At 36.7% G+C, this 15629-nt stretch overlaps 1 protein-coding gene across 1 annotated transcript in view; it reads left to right on the forward strand.

Moving 5' to 3' along the window:
* The first annotated feature begins 7895 nt into the window (after nt 1-7895).
* Nucleotides 7896-15629, forward strand: part of LOC114335411 (uncharacterized) — a 51381-nt gene continuing 43647 nt past the window's right edge. Inside the window, exon 1 of the mRNA XM_050659656.1 lies at nt 7896-8032. The gene's annotated coding sequence lies outside the window, so the exon portion shown is untranslated. The remainder of the gene's footprint in view (nt 8033-15629) is intronic.

Below are 15629 nucleotides of genomic sequence, written 5' to 3' on the forward strand. Positions count from 1 at the left end.
GGTATTGAGATTTTGGCTCGGTATTGTAAAGGTCGCCTCATATTATAATGCACGTCGCGTTTTCGTCACGTAGCGTTTCGTTTGCGAAAAATATAATTTAATGGTTTTTAAATTGAACCATTCATATTGTGCGTATAAGACACGTAACGTAGCGTATAAGACACGTTACGTCTGCGTTTGGTTCATTCGAAAACAATATTTTTCGGATGTTGACAGATACGGGTCGTTTTCCCCTTGTTGTTTATGTAGGTATTTCTTTGAATTTGATACCGAGTATTTAGACCGGTCAGTATCGTCGCCCTCGCTAGCGAAATTATTCCGATTCGATTTTTTGCACAAATTTACTCAACGAGAGGTTCTTATAACATATCCACAGGGTGCCAGGCGGTGCCGTGGTTGAAAAATTGTTTAAACAAATTCACAAAAATATTTTTTCATTCGAGCAATATTTTTTTAGATAATTTGGGGAATTCTGAGCAAAAGAGCAAAAAAGGTTTCTTTCAATTTTTTTCTAAAATTGCGAAAAATCAAGGCTTAATAACTCGATTAAAAATTATTATTATGAATTTCAATAAGTGACCAAATCAAGTTTCAAACAACTTCTTCAAGGTCCTGAAGAGATTTTTGTCATTATTTTATTACAAAGCTGTTATTTTTAACTATTAACAATTACCGCTATAGTCCAACTGTATCGTCGCCCCCGTTAGCGAAATTAGACTTTTTTGCACAAACTTACTCAAAAAGAGGTCCTTATAACACATCAACAGGGTTCCGGGCGGTGCCGTGGTCTAAAAATTGTTTAAACAATTTTTGTTAAACAAATTCACAAAAAGAATTTTTTATGAATAATTTAATTAAACCCAAATTAATAATAATTTGAGTTATTCTGGGCAAAAAAGGACTCTTGTGATTTTTCTCTAAAATTGATTATTGTCGAGTTATATGGCCATTTCCGCATTTTTGCAAGATATGTTTTTTGCTAAGAATAACCCAAATTATCTAAAACAAAATCGTTCGTAATGAAAAAATTATTTTTGTGAATTTGTTTAATAAAAATTGTTAAAACAATTTTTTGACAACGGAACCGCCCGGCACCCTGTGGATGTGTTTGTTATAAGGACTCTTTTTGAGTAAGTTTGTGCAAAAACATCTAATCGAAATAGTTTCGCTAACGGGGGCGACGATACAGTCGGACTATAGCGCTAATTGTTAATAACTAAAAATAACAGCTTTGTAGTAAAATAATGACAAAAATCTCTTTGGGACCTTGAAGAAGGGGAATTGAACTGCCCCATCATCAACACAATTTGCTCTGTCTAAGCTATTGAAGTCTTTTGATGTAGCACCGCAAATATAACATCGGCTTGATGATGTAGTTCCTGTGGCAGCATTGCAGACCTTTCCGTCCACCATTGTCATTATGAATTCATATTTCACTCTAAATTGTTGACCACATAAGTCAAAATCGGTTGCAACAAGCGAGTTAATAGAATTATTGATATAATCAATTTCTTCTTGAGTGGTATCACTGGTCTCTTTGACAAACCTAAACCTTATTGGCCGACAGAACCTAGGAGAAGAGGGTGTGGGGTTTTCCCATACAGTTTTTTAATTTTTTTGTCCACATACTAATTTCAAAGGAACAAAGCAGCTTTGAAATATATTGGAATCACTGTCCTCATTACTATCAAACTTTTGTTTGTACTGCGATTGCTGGGATCCATCACAACCCCATTTGCAGATTAATTTTAGAGCTTCGCGTTCTTTTTCTTTTAAAGATAGTAAAACCTCTTCCAGATACTCCGATAATCGTCTAACGGTAAGGTCGATCAAAGGCTGCAATTTAGCTTCCGCACTAGAGCTAGTTACAGTGCAAGCTTCAGGTGGCGGATAGCATTTCTTTTTTTCTTTATGTAGAAGAACTCTGCCTGGGGGTTGTGAGCGCGAAGACTGAGTGGATTGAGTAGCTCAGAAGTCACGTTCACACTCACAGCCGGTCCCAAGCCCGGAAAAAAGAGGAGGGTTGATGAGCCAGGTTAGCATCCTACCCATTATAAAAGAAAACAAGGCTCAAAGAACCGATATAAAGCCTCGGAACTCGACGGAACCTAAGATGACGAACCACGCAAAGAAAAGGAAAACGAGAAGGAAAAAGAAGCCAACAATCAGATTAGCAACATGGAACATAACTTCGTTCAACAACAAAGACCAAGAGATAATCGAAGAACTGATAAACAAAAACATAGACATTTGTGCAATCCAAGAAACCAAGAAGAAAAGTAAAGGTCAAATAGACTATAACCAATATATTTTAGCATATAGTGGAGTGAAGAAAGAAGAACGAGCACGAGCAGGCGTAGGTATACTTGTCCATAAAAAATTTAAAGACAACATAAGTAACTGCCGTTACGTCTCCGAAAGAATAATACATATGAACATCACAATGGACTACCAAAAATTAAATGTTATATCTATCTATAGCCCCGAGGACTGCAAACCTAAGAAGGAACGAGAGGCATTCTACGAACAGTTGCAAACCATCCTGGACGATATACCTCATGAAGAACACTTAATTCTTATGGGGGATTTTAATGCACGAATCGGAAATGAAATAGTTCCAGGAGTAAAACAAAGATTCAATGAAAACCATGTCAACTCAAATGGAGAACTCATGGCTAATCTCTGTGCTTTTAACGAACTGCGAATCAATAATACATTTTTCGACCATAAGCTTCAGTATAAATATACGTTTGAAAACTCCAGGGGGCACAAATCTATGATTGACTTTATAGTCACTAATAGAAAAATCCACCCAGAGCAGATTCTAGATATTCGAACTTTAAACTCGGCAGACGCAGGGAGTGAACACAAATTAGTCCTAGCAAAAATAAGAATGAAACTAACACCAAAACATTTTCCACAGGAAATCACCGAGGAAAAATTCAATGTAGAATCACTGTGGAACGATTCTACCAAAGAAATGTACCAAAGGAGGCTAGCACAGAAGATACAGCTGAAGCAGATAGACGACATCGAAGATATAAACGCGAGCTGGGAGAAAATTAAAAACAATATTGAAGAGGCAGCAACAGAAGCTCTAGGAAAACGCAAAGTCATACTGAACAAAAGAAACAACAACAATACACCATGGTTCAGAAAAGAAATAAAAGACAAATGTAAAGAGAAGAGAGACGCCTACATGAAGTATAAAACATCAAACACTCCAGAATCCAGAGACACCTATAGAAGAATACGAAATGAAACAAAGCAATTGGTACGAAGAACAAAAAATGAACACTGGGAATAGTTTACAAAAAGGATGGAAAGCGACTTCTACGGAACACAAAAACAAATATGGAGATTCATAAGAAACCAACGGAAAGAAATGGCAGAATTGAAGGAATACAATAACATACCAGCAAACGAATGGGAAAGATACTTGACGGAACTGTTTAAAGGAAAGGAAAATCATAATCAAAATAATAACCTACCTGAATTAAGACACGAAATTGAAATCAGTTTTCAGGAAGTAGGGGTAGCCATAAATTCACTCAAAAATAGGAAGTCACCAGGACCAGACGGAATAACCAACGAGCTTCTAAAATACGGAGGAGAAAGTATAACCCTAGAGATGACAAAACTTATACAAAAACTAATATTGCACTGCAAGATACCAGACGCATGGAGAAACAGCATAATGATACCAATGTTCAAAAAAGGAGACAAAGAAGACCCCAACAATTATAGAGGTATAAATCTACTAAACACCGCACTTAAGCTAACCACAAAAGTCCTAACCAACAAAATCAATAAACTAACAACTTTATCAAATGAACAACAAGGATTCAGATCCGGAAGATCCTGCGTAGACGCCGTATTTGTACTGAGACAAATCACAGAAAAGGCCATTGAGTACAATAAACCGGCATATCTATGTTTTATAGACCTGACAAAGGCTTTCGATCGCATCCAAGTCGAAGACGTCTTACATTTACTGTATGGAAGAAACATACCAATCAATATTATACAAACCATCGAAAACATCTACTTTCATAATCGAATACAGGCAAAGATAAATGGAAAACTAACGCAGTTTATACCAGTACAAAGTGGAGTCAGACAAGGTGACTCATTAAGCCCACTGCTCTTTAATATAATAATGGACGAAATAATAGAAGCAGTACGTAAAGGTCGTGGTTACAGAATGGGGAATAAAGAAATCAAAGTATTGTGTTATGCAGACGACGCCGCATTAATCGCCGAGACAGAAGACGATCTCCAAAGATTAACACACATCTTTAATACAACAGCCAAGAAATACAATATGATAATATCAGCAGAAAAAACCAAATGTATGACAACATCTAAATACCCACTACGATGTAAAATCGAAATTGATGGGAAAATAATAAAGCAGGAAGCAAGGTTTAGATATCTGGGAATTGATATAACCAGTTACGGAGATGTTGAAGAGGAAGTACGACAACAAAGTTTAAAAGCAAGTAAAGCGGCGGGATCTCTTAATGACACAATCTGGAAGAACAAACACTTAAGACAAGACACAAAAGCAAGAATCTATAAAGCAGCAATTAGACCTATATTAACATACATGGCGGAGACAAGGCCTGACACATCTAAAACGAGACGACTACTAGAAACAACAGAGATGAAAATACTCCGACGAATATCAGGGAAAAGTCTGTTGGATAGGGAGAGGAGCGAAAACATAAGAAGATCATGCAATATAGAAGACATAAATGGATGGGTGACAAAACGGAAACAGGAGTGGAACGAACACATTAGTAGAATGGCAGAGGATAGGATAGTACGAATAGCACGAGATAAGTCACCAAATGGACGAAGAAGTATTGGCAGACCAAGAAAAAGGTGGTGCGATAACCTAAACAATTTAGGAGGATAATATTGAAGAAGAAACAGGCTTTAAAGCCTACATACAAGAAGGAAGAAGAAGAAGAAGAACTTTATGTAGAAGACTGTAACACGGAAAGAAGTTTTTATTCGTGTTTCTTATTACATCATATTGTGCGCGTGTTAGGTCTGCGTCTATGAATATTTGGCTGGCTTCCTGGATACTCAAAGGATTAATTTTATCTCTCAAAGACTTTGTGCGATTGTATGCCTTTTTATATTTTGATGCGCGAGTTGGCGAATTTATAATTCCTTTGAGTACATTGGAAGCATCTCTCTTTCCTGTTTCTTGTAACTTGACTTGACCTGAGCAGCATGTACTAGAGTATCTTCGTCGAGGTTGGAGCGAATACTTTGTGTTCTCCTTCGTTTACTTCTTTCACTGAGAACTCCAAAAGTTTTATGAGGTCGTCCTGGTCGATTTGCCGTACTATCGGTAACAGGAACCTCAAAGGTCCCCTCGAGCCAAGAATCGTTGTATTTAAGAAATACATCTCTATTATGGGCGTTCGTCCATCTTTTCTTTATTTCTGACTTGAAATACGCAAAATTCCTTGTCAGTATTCCGATTTGTTCATTAGTGTAGTCTTCATTAGACAAAAGTTGATTTTTTAAACAATTTAGTTTTTCTTCTAAACTATGTAAATTTTCATTTTTTATGCAGTCGAACAAGTATTTTCTGGTTACAATCTTCATCCCAGATGTACCCCCTGAACCTAAAACAAATATATATTTCGTTTAAGCCAAAAAGAGATAAAGAATTTTTTCGGACATTATCAATCTCATATCTCTTGGACACAATCCCACATTATCTTATAATTTTCAAAGTACAACATTTTTGATTATCCGGGATTATCCGTGGCAAATTATTTGACTTTCTAATAGCTATGACATTGAATTATACATACTAACAAAAATAGTTGCCCGATCTATTCCGATAGAAATGAAAATCTACTACATAAGTAATTTTTTTTGAGAAAATTTGGACCAAAAACAACCTATTTTCAGAGCAATAAAAGTAAATTAATAAACCAATAAATCAAACAAATTTTAATATACATTATAAGCTACTAACCTCTTGTCTGAGAATCCATGATTTTTTTCTACACAAACAAACTTTAATAAAGTAAAATATCACTTTGTAAATAACGTTTATAGGAGCGCCGAGAACCAATACACGTGCACGAGGTGACAAGCTCTAATTCAGACTGACCGTACACGAACGTGAGTGGAGGTCAGGGGTCGAAAGGGCTTGGGTACTATTCTCGGAAGGTTCTTGTACATCAGGTAAATATTTTTGTTGACGTACTTATTGTTTTGAAAAATCGACTTTTGGCCGCCTAAATCGGTCAAATACCCCTATGTGCGTCGTACAGGATAAACGTGTAAAATTTTATAAAAATCGGCCAAGCCGTTTCGGAGTAGTATGGTAACTAACACTGTTACAGGAGAATTTGATGTATATAGAAGTAACTGCGAATTAAATAATAAAAGTGGCTAACTTTAAACCTAATTAACCTAGGCAAAAAGTTTTTTCTGAAAATTAGTATAAAAATACCAGCTTTTGAAATCCTAAAGTAGATTTACTCTATAGTCAATATTAACAAAGATATTCAAATTTAGAATCCAAAAATGACTCTATTTTACTAAACTTTTTTCGGAGTGATAAAAACAAATTTTTAATGATTTTTTTCAATACTTTAAAAATACAACTATTATTCTTGCATGTGGTTTCCACAGAATTGCTATGTCATTATTATTTTCTGAACAATGACATTGCGATAAACAAATTGAATAAAATTTAAACTAATTGACTAATCGTCTAAAAATTTTTTGTGCATATTATGGAATGTTTGACTCAACTTTTCTTGTAATATAAAAGTCTTCAGGCCATGTTCGCAAAAGTTATAGCACAGTTTTTATTTTTGACATTTTAGTCTTATTTTGCACTTTCCGAAACAAAAAAGGATCGGACCAAAAATTCAAAAAGTGCCATTTTAAACCTTGGCTCATCTAGAAAAAGAAGAATATTATAAATAAGATATTTAATTACCCTATTTTTACCTGTAGCGATTTAAATGAAAAAACTACAATTTTTGACCCTTATTTGTTAATAACTAAGGTAATAACAACTCGTCCGAACTGTGACGGACATTTCTGTATTTATAATGTATTAGGTATATAGTATCCAAAAAATCCATTTGCAACCTGGATGCTCAAGTGTCCCTACGAAAACCTTATTTCTCTGGACTAATAAGGAATATTGCTGAATAATAAATATGACCTGAGATAAGTTTTTTTTGTAATATTTTGTAAATAGAACTAACTTGCTTATTGATCATAGTAAATGATCAGATAGCAATAATCAAAAGATTAATGTTGGAATTTTATTAAATAAAAAAATGTCCATTCTCAATAAAAAATCTCTAATAGATTTCGATATAGGAAAAAATCGATTTTCATTTTATAACTTCAAAGTGCTGTAACTTTTTTATATGCACATTTACACTAAGGTAGTTAGTTAGGTTCCATCGAACTATTTTTGGTCCCAGAATATTATGTCAATTAATTTATGACCTGCCATTTTGTTACAACCTTGATAGTCTATAGCTCAAATACGAGAATTGGCCAAGTGCCTAAGAGGTGGAGGCCATAAACTAAACGAAGAAGAAGAAAGTTTCAGTGACAGTTATGATTTTTGAATAGGATTTCCATTAATATTTATTTTAGGGAATTAACAATTATGTCAAAATTAAAGGGGTGTTGTCCGACGAAGAAATTTAAACCTGTAACGCATTGCATATTTGATTTGGATGGGACAATTCTTTGTAAGTTTTGAGAAACTAAAAGGTCTGATTACTTAAATTAATTTTTATTGTAGCGTCAGAAGTCGTTTACAAAAAAGTATTAAAATCTTTGGTCGAAGATTATGAGGGAAAGGTTTTTCCTGATGAGTATCATGAGCTATTAACGGGAATGCCAGAGACAGATACATTAAAGAAAATAATAAGAGACTTTGAGTTGCCGATAGAATTAGAGCCATTTAGAAAAAAATTTAGGGAGGAAACAGATCATCTTATAGCAGATGTTGATTTTATGCCTGGTACGTAGGTACAAATTATATTGAATTATTTTTCTTTTCCTCTGAATTACCATGTGTAATTGTTGTTTTGTTTGGATTTTAAATCGAGAATGGTACTTTGCTGGAAACAATAGTTGTGATCTGTAGTCTCTTTCTACATTTCTTGAGATTCAATATACGGGTGAGTCACCACTAACGGGACGGAAGATTACAGCGAAATGGTAAAAGAGTGGAAAAATATTTTCAAACAGTAGATTGTAAGTTCATAAAAGCTACATTTTAAAATTATTTTGAAATATACAAGATGTTCCAATAAATGGCGGCGTATTAAAGTTATATTTTTTCTTATGGAACACCCTGTATTTTATTACATTTTCCGATTTTCCGCAAAAAATCAGGTAAGTTTCATAAGGCTTCCCCATACCTATGTAGGAGAGTGTTCTGGGTTATGTTGACTTTTCTGAAAATGTAAAGTGTTAAAAGAAACCTCACTCTCCAGTTATTTAAAAAATAATAAAAACATTATTTTACGTCTAAATAGTTGGATATTGGTTAAATGTATTCCATGATTGAATATTGAATATTGAATATTGATTTATTTACACGGTGGTCAAAATTTACAATTTCATTATGGGATTATTCATTTTGTCAGATGATTCTTATTTTAAATAGAGCACCATATAATATATTAATAAACTATTATACTAAACAGAGTTTACTCTTTCGAATGGTATATGAATATCCTATAACTGGGAGTCATAGTTTTTGCGTAATGTACAATTTTCTTAAACGGTAAATAAATTTTAAGATATTTATAGTCACTCTTGATTTTTAAACCCATCATCTTGGCATAGTTGTTTTCTATTAGTACATTCTTTCACGGTTTTTGCTATAAATTTTAAAGAACCGCTTGGATTGACATGAAATTTGGCACGCGCATAGTTAACCCGCCGTTACACGCGTCTTCTATTGTGACGTGGTTGCACGCGTATGAGCGTCGCCCTCACCTACATAAATTCGACTTATTTCGAGAAAGAATGAATGTCAACATGTATAAATATAAAATGTGTTGTACTCACATATTATAGAAAGGTTCGTAAACCAATTTTTTTTATTAATTTAACAAAACAAAAGTAAAAATAATATAGATCAAAAGCAAGTTTTCTTAATTTTCAATTTCAGCAAGCCACTGAAGAAATTAACGTTCTTTACGCGAATTCATTTTACTAGAATTACAAATTAAAATTAACAACTGTTCTGAAGCTATTTCTTTGTGGCATTTATGTAATTAACTATTAATATTTTGTATTTTGATAACGACGTCCGAGGTGGAATTCGAAACGTCAATAAAATCAATTTCTCAAGTTAAAGTGTGGCTTATTTCCCAATTAGAATAGGTAAATTTAAAAATGGGTTCTTAACCAGTGGCACACCTAGACTTTTCCTCTGGGGGGAGGGGGGCTTTGCTTGGGCACCGAAAGTTTTTTGTATTATTTGTGAAAGACAAGTTACATTTTCCTACCTTCTTTTATATATATTTATATATGCTCTGGGTGGGATTTTAACCCCCAACCCCCCCTTGGTGTGCCACTGTTCCTAACCTAATCCAAACAATAACATTTTAATTAAACCTACCTAAATAGTAAATAAAAACCTATAAGTTTCTTTGAGATAACAGAAACGTGATTTCACCGTGATTGCACGCGCAGTGAGGAATTCCCTCACTTGAAGAGGGATGTCTCTTCTTTCAACTATCTCACAGCACACTGACCGCCTGAAATATTCTATAACTTTTTCATAACCTCTCATGAACCATGCTAAAGGCATTCCTGGGTGCTTAAGGTTATCGTATTAGTTTACACAATTTCATTGCTTATAAACAAATATGGTGAGGGATTCCCTCATAGCGCGTGTAATGGCGGGTTAAAATGAAAAGAAAAAAGTAATATGGTGCCGATGTGTGCTTTTTCCCTGGGGGTGAGATTCACCCCATCTCGGGAGTGAAAAAATATATGTCCAAGATAAGTCCTGAAATGGATTAACTGATTAATTTTAAGCAACTCTTGTTCCATAGAGTTTTTCACCAAATCAATACTTTTCGAGTTATTTGCAAGTGAATATGTTCATTTTTCAACAAAATAACCACGTTTTTAGACGGTTTTTCGCAAATAACTCAAAACGTAAGCATTGTGTCGAATAAAATATTCTTAGCAAAATTATAGCCTATAAAAAAGTGAAAAAAACGTTGTATATATTAGGTCTCTATACCTAGCAACAACAGAGTTATAGCTAATAAAAGATAGGTTCATATTCGAAAAATTCCAAATAGAATAATTCAATGTGAAATATCCAAATAATGAAGCATTTCTTTGGGAAAACATATTACAACTTTTTTAAAGTGTTAAAAAAGCTTTATTTCTGTTTTTATAAAAAAATTTCTAGCGTCAAATGTAAGCAAGTTACGCTCAAAATAAAGTTGGTCCCTTTTGTTTTGGCAAAAAAAATCAGGAAGATCACCCCCCAATTAGATGAAATTAATCGTTACCGCTTCACAAGTTACTTTAATTATGTTGTGTTTATATAATCTGTAAGTTTCATCGATTCAAAGTGCTTATTTTTGAAAAAATTTGGTTTAAAGCAAAATTTTTAAAATTTAAAATTTGAAAACAATGCTTTTTTTTTAAAATAACTTTAAAAATTGTTAGAGATACCAAAAATCTTAAACAATAAAAAAGTCGGCTTTACTTTTCTAAATATTGTAACGAGACTATTGTAATTACTTATAATTACAATAAAACTAGCGGTTCGTGTATTTATTTACGACTTTATTATTTATTTATACAAGTTTACTTTACAAACTTTAGCTTAAGACTAAACTCTATTCACAAAAATTATGCCTTATATATCCTAGTCGTTATTCTCGATCATTCCGGGCTTAGCCAGCTCTCCGACTATCGTGTGACCTTCCAACAACCGCGCATCGGTTCCACGTATAGCGTGCTTCGATCTAGACTTTTCTCGGCTTACGCCTTGCGGCTGGTGACTCATTGTTTTGCTACATTGCTCCCCTCTTAAGATCTGAGCGTCCCGATCAGCAACTCTAGATGAAGGCCCAGGATGGCGGAATCTACACGACTCTCCAGCTTTGCATACACCCTTCAAGAAGAAATAACAGTCTACTGTCTTTGAAGGATCCGACATCTTCGGGTTCATGCAACACACAGTAATTCGTACGCCAGTTTCTCTGAAGACCACTTCAAGCATGCTTCTCACAATCTTCCAATCCAGATTTTCTACTGCATGGCCTATTTTTGGTAAAGCCAAATCTTTGATGTCATAATTACACACGATTTTCTTCAAATTACTTAGAGCACGCCATATGTTCTCATAGCTTGGCCTGTCCGTATAAGACTTCCTGGTCACCATATACAGCAAAGATCGAGGACCATCTTCCAATCGCAGTACTCTTCCAATTTTAGGCTGCTGATTTCTTAACTCGTCCAGGCGGCCGAACTTTCTATTGAATACGGACGAGATTCCTTTAGTCATCTCGAGGTCTTGGGCAACACAGTGGGCTAGAGAGACGTTTTCTGGAACACCAAACAGATCTTGCTGAACTTCTGTGGTCACGCCGAATCTAGCACTCTTTCTTTCTGCGTAATTTGACATAAATTCCTTAAAACTTGGCTGTGGTGCATCTTTCATCTCCTGTTGGAGGACTCGGGCTTCCTCTGTTTCATTTGAGCCAGCATATGGTGCGAGACGATTTATGTGAATAACTTTTGGTTTACCGTTTGGCAACTTCTTAATTCTGTATATTACGTCATTTATTTTCTTCTTAACTTCATACGGACCTTCCCATTGTCTTTGCAGTTTAGGACACAGGCCTCGACGACGTTGTGGATTATAAAGCCAGACAAGATCACCTACTTCGAAGCTTTCATTCTTACAGCGAGAATCATATTGATCTTTCATTCTGTCACTGGCTATCTGGATGTGTTGTCGGGCAAGTTCATGAATGTTGTTCATTCGTAACTTCAGGCGGTCTACGTATTCTTCGCCTGCAACATATTCCTCGGAAAGTCTGCAGCCAAACTCTAGGTCGCAGGGCAAACGAACTTCACGACCCAACATCAGGCAGGTTGGTGTTTGACCTGTAGTTTCATTCCCGGCCGAGCGGTAGGCCATCAGGAATAAATGAATGTGTTGGTCCCAATCTCGCTGATGTTCAGATACAACTTTGGACAAGTGTTTACCCATCGTTCGGTTCATCCTCTCGACCATTCCATCTGATTGAGGATGCAGGGGTGTTGTTCTGGTCTTATTGGTACCAATCAATTTACAAACGTTTTGGAAAAGAGCTGACTCAAAGTTTCGCCCTTGGTCGGAGTGGATCTCCAAGGGAACACCAAATCGGCTGAAGAATTCTTTAACAAGTACCTCTGCAACGGTAGCAGCTTCTTGATTCGGTAATGCATAGGCCTCGGTCCATTTCGTAAAATAGTCCATGGCTACCAGAATGTATTGATTTCCAGCATCGGTTTCTGGAAATGGACCTGCAATGTCGATTGCTACTCTTTCCATAGGACTTCCAACATTGTACTGTCTCATGGGTGCTCTCTTTTTACCAACTGGACCATTACCGGATGCACACAGTTCACATTTCCGGCACCATCTTCTTACATCATCTTTACAGTTCACCCAATAGAACCGTTCTCGAACCTTTTGCAGAGTCTTCGTAATACCAAAGTGTCCACCTGATGTACCGTCATGCAACTGACGCAATACTTTTGACACTTTACTTTTAGGTACAATCAACTGCAGCTTAGATTCTGTACCATCATCGTTCTCAAAGGTTCTGTACAGAAGATCATCTTTTAGTACCAGGCAATTCCATTGGCTCCAGTAGGCCTTGACTTCTGGACTACATGCACTAATGTTCTGCCAACTAGGTCTTTCACCTTGCCGCATCCAATCCAATACTCTTTTTATACATGGATCATCTTCTTGGGCGTTTTGTAACTGTTGGGGCTGCCATTGCTCATTAACTACGGTGGTTCGTCTCACGGGGCAAAATCGTTCCTCTAATTTGGCACAGTGATTACAATTTGCACTGCATGGTCGTCTCGAAAGGGCATCAGCATTTGAATGAACTCTTTCGGCCCTGTGTTCTATCTCATAATCATATTCTTGCAGTCGTTCTAACCATCTTGCCATCTGGCCCTCTGGATTACGGAATTGTATGAGCCATTTTAGAGCAGCGTGATCTGTTCGAAGAAGGAACTTTCTGCCGTACAAGTATTTATGGAAATGTTCGCAAGCCTTCACTACACCCAGCAGTTCTCTTCTGGTAACGCAATAGTTTCTTTCTGGTTTCGACAGGACTTTGCTGAAATAAGCGATGACTTTTTCCTGTCCATTCTGGATTTGTGAGAGAACAGCTCCTATGGCACTGTTGCTAGCATCGGTATCCAAAACAAATTTTCCTGCCTGTCCCGGGTAGCTTAATATTGGTGCACTGATCAGAGCCCTTTGTAGTTGTTCGAAAGCTTTTTGACACTCCTCACTCCATGTATATTCTTTGCCCTCCTCCGTCAACTTTGTTAGGGGCTTGGAGATATTGGCAAAACCTTTGACAAATCGTCGGTAATATGTACATAGGCCAAGGAAACTTCTAATTTCATGTTTATCTTTTGGTACTGGCCAATCTTTAATTGCTTCAATCTTTTCAGGATCAGCTGTTACACCATTACTCGATACAATATGTCCCAAATACTTAACTTCTCGTCGAAACATGTGACATTTCTTCGGACTTAACTTCAAGTTCGCTGCCCTCAATCGTTGAAAGACTTCTATTAGATTCTTGGCATGTTCATCAAAGGACCTTCCAACCACAATTACATCATCCAAGTAAACCAGGCATGTTTTCCATGTTAGACCTCTTAAAACTGCCTCCATTAATCTTTCAAATGTGGCAGGGGCATTACATAAACCAAACGGCATAGCCGTAAACTGCCAAAGCCCTGATCCTATCGAAAATGCGGTTTTCTCCCGATCGGCTGGCTCCATGTCTACTTGCCAATATCCACTTTTTAAATCGAGTGTGGAAAACCAACGAGAACCGGAGAGAGTATCCAGTGTATCGTCTATTCTGGGCAAAGGATAACTATCTTTTTTTGTTACCGCATTGAGCTGGCGGTAGTCGATACAAAAACGCGTTGAACCATCTTTCTTCTTTACCAGAACTACTGGTGATGTCCATGGACTGTTCGATGGTTCAATTACCCCTTGTTTGTCCATATCCTTGATAATCTCTTCGGCTTCATCTCTTTTCGCAAATGGAAGTCGTCTAGGCCGTTGTCTGATTGGCTGAGCGTCTCCGGTATTTATTTTATGCGTCACTATGCTTGTTTTTCCCTTATCCTTCGTGTCAATAGCAAAAACATATTGATACTCTATCAGCATAGACGTCACTTTTTCCGTTCGTTCATGATCAAGATCTTGGCATCTTTCAATAATCATCTCAACAAGCTCCTTTGGATACTTCGCCTTCGATGATTTCTCATTGGTATTCACAGAGCAAATTGAAGCCACGGGAACACACTGCCCGATCAAAGCTCCTCTACTTAACTTGATAGCAGTTTCCCTTAAATTCATAACTCTTACAGGGATCACATCTCGAACTTTTACCAAAGTTTTCGCCGTTAGGAACTCGACATTATCCACATCTTCGACCATCCTTAAACTTCCCTCTCGGCAGTGTCTATCAAGCATGGTCATCAGAATTTTCTCACTATTACCGGGTATGGTTACGTCGCATGTAGCAAGTAAGCGGATGACATCTTCTTTGTCGTCGTGAAAGGGCAACTCTTCACCATTGATCTTGAGAACCCCATTTTGAACATCCAATATTGCCCCCACTTTCCTTAGTACGTCCATCCCCAATATGAATTCGTCGGAGATCTCGGCAATTAATACTTGATGTTCAACTGTGGTCTGGCCAATGGATACTGACATATTAGCCTCGCCATATGTATTAATTAGCTCACCAGTCGCTGTTCTAAGCTTTACTGTTGCAGGTGATAATTTATTATGGTCTCGTACTACATCTGGACGTGCGATAGTTCTCGTTGCACCTGCATCCACCAAAAATGATCTACATCTATTACAGATACGACCTTCGATGTATAAGTTGTGGATTCCACCGGAGGACGTGAGGTTGACAGTTACTATGGGGGCTCTAGTTCTCGAGGTCGGCAGTTGCCCCTTGGTGTCGACCCGCTCTAGTTTTTCCGACGGCTGTACGATCTTCTTACAATTACGACGAATGTGGCCTACGTCTCCACAATTCCAACATCTAGGCTCGCGTCTCTTTGGCATCTGATTACTTAATACTCTCCGTATCATTTCCTCCAGACGTTCATCGTTGTGTTCGTCACTTTCTTCAATGGTTCTTACTCTATGGCCTCGTGAAGTTTGACTAGCCGTTTCGTGTTCCAATGCAATAGCAAGTGCTTCATCTAAAACTTTCGGCCTTGCTAGTCGTAAAGCTTTCTGTAGTTCATTATCTTTCAGCCCGTTGACGAAGGTATCTACTGTAATTTCTTCTAAAACGCTG

This window comes from Diabrotica virgifera, chromosome 8 (assembly GCF_917563875.1).
Source record: "Diabrotica virgifera virgifera chromosome 8, PGI_DIABVI_V3a".
Lineage (NCBI taxonomy): Eukaryota > Metazoa > Arthropoda > Insecta > Coleoptera > Chrysomelidae > Diabrotica > Diabrotica virgifera.